Raw genomic sequence first — 2668 nt, 5'->3', positions numbered from 1 at the left:
GTAAAAAAGAAGGAATTCTTGCCATTTGCAACAGCATGGATGGAACTGGAGAGCATTATGCTAAGTGAAATAAGCCAGTCAGAGAAAGATAAATACCACATGATCTCACTCATATGTGGGATATAATGATCAACATAGTTTGATAGACAAGAATAGATCCAGAGACAAATGGCGGGGGGTGGGAGGGTTAGAGATCAACCAAAGGACTTGTATGCATGCATATTAGCATAACCAATGTACACAGACACTGGGGTGGTGGAAGCTTTCCCGGGGTGGGAATGGCTGGTGCGGGGGATCAAGCGGGGGAAAAAGGAGACATATGTAAAACTTTAGACAATAAATAACTAAATAACTAAATAAATACATTAAAAAAAGTTCTCTGGTGGGTGGGGGGGGGCAGATGGTGTAGGCCTTTTAGACAAATATAATGACTTTTACTTTTATTTAGGGTGATATAAGAATCCATTACAGGTTTTAAACTAGAGGAGGGACATGATCTGGTTTGTTTTAAAGGAATAATATAACTGTGTAGAAAACAGAATGGCTATATGAAAAAAAAAACTATATAAAATGAGAAGGAAAAAAAAGGGGAAACAGGTTAGCAATCTCTGTATAGAGGAGATGTAACTATAGCTTTGAGGCAGTAGAAGTGGTCAGACTTAGGAATAATTTAGAAGGATGAGCCTATAGGTCTTCTGATGGATTGAATGTGTAGCATGACATTAAGGGAGAAGACAGGGATGACTAAGGCTACTGATGTGAGCAGCTGGTAAGATGAGATTGCCATTTTTTTGAGCTACAAGAGTGTTGGATAAGCAGTTCTTTTATTCATTTAAATTTATTTTTCAATACAATGTAAGGTAAGGGTCCAACTGTATTTATTTATTTTTTTTGCATGTGGATATCCAGTTTTCTCTGCAGCATTTATTGAAATAATTGTCTTTCTCCCACTAGATAGTCTTGGAAGCTTTCTCAGTACCATTTGACCACATATGAAGGTTTATTTCTGGGATTTTTTAAATTTATTTTTTTTATTTCTGGGCTTTTTATTCTTTTCCATGAAATATACATCTGTATGTATGCCAGTGCCACACTGTTTTGATTACTATAGCTTTGTCCTAAGTTTTGAAATCAGGAAGTGTGAGACCTCCAACTTTCTTCTTTTTCAAAATTGTCTTGGCTATTCAAGGTCCCTTGAAATTCGATATGAATTTTAAGATGGATTTTTCTATTTTTGCAAAAAAAATCATGGAATTCTGATAGAGATTGCATTGATTCTGTAGATCACTTTGGGTGATATGGATACCTTAACCATATTAAGTCTTCTGATCCATAAACAAAGGATGTCTTTCCATCTATTGGTGTCTTCTTTAACTTTTTTCAGCAACATTTTGTAATTTTCAGTGTATAGGTATTTGCCTCCTTGGTTAAAGTTATTGCTTAGTATTCCTTTTGATGGTATATTATTTATTGTTATTTAAAAATTTCCCCCCAGATTTACTAAGGTATATTGACATATAACATTATGTAAGTTTGAGGTGTACAATGTGATGTTTTCACGCATGTATATATTGTGAATTAATTGCCACAATATGGTTAGTTAATGCAATTTAACATTATTTTAAATGGGAATTGTTTTCTTAATTTCTTTTTTTATTGTTCATTATGCATAGAAAAGCAGCTGATTTTTGTTGAGTTTCTATCTCTGGCCTCCACCTTATAATATTGCTTAACATCCTGCAAACTAATATTCCTAAGAGCACAGTTTGGGAAATAGTGCCCAAAGATATACCTTTTTTTGTTGTTATTGTAAAGTATTTCTTTGAATCTATCTGATTTTTCATATCATTTGCAGAAATTTATAACATTTTTAAACAGTTGTGATAAATGATGCTCTTATTTATTTTGAAGGAAAAAACCATAGAGAATTTGAATAATGTCCATAGTCAAATTAAAACTTGATTTATTTATCTACCAGAACTCTCTCTTTACTTGCATTTTATTAATTCAGTGGACAAAATTTCAAATCTAAGTTCTACTGCCTGTGAGCTACATGGATTTGAACATCCTGTTTCATAATTTCAAGCCTAAACTTTCAAATCTGTAAGACAGAGTAACACCACCAGAATAATTTTTGTTGATGTCAAAGGACGCATATATTTATTTCAGTCAGGGAATGTTTTAGGTTGGAGAAGAAGAATGTAGGCTTGATTTAGAGTTGGCTATTTTTTTTATGTTCTCAGTTATAATATTAAACTTTTAAAAAGTTTATTTCTTCATTCATGGAAAAGTGAAGTCATGTATGTAGATGATATGGTCTAGTAATACCATTTATTTATTCTATTATTTAGGCTTGACAGTATTCCTAGTGTTATAAATTTCTCTGATATGTTCTGACATCTGATGTTGGAAAGCACAAAAGAGATAGGGAAGTTAAATGAGATGTTTCTAAACACAATTTCTAAGAAACATTGTTTGAGCAAATTCATAAGTGAGAATCAGATTATTGCTTTTTGGTAGCAATCTTCCCTTTTCCTTCTTATAAAATTCAATGTGTTGTGCAAGAATAAACTAATTAATAAAGATAAAACATCATTGCTGCACTTGAAATCGTTGATCACAGAGGCTTAACTTGAGTTCTTTTCTCTTTCTCATATTCAAAGTTGTA

Source organism: Myotis brandtii, unplaced genomic scaffold (assembly GCF_000412655.1).
Source record: "Myotis brandtii unplaced genomic scaffold, ASM41265v1 scaffold269, whole genome shotgun sequence".
NCBI lineage: Eukaryota > Metazoa > Chordata > Mammalia > Chiroptera > Vespertilionidae > Myotis > Myotis brandtii.
This window is presented reverse-complemented; position numbering follows the sequence as displayed.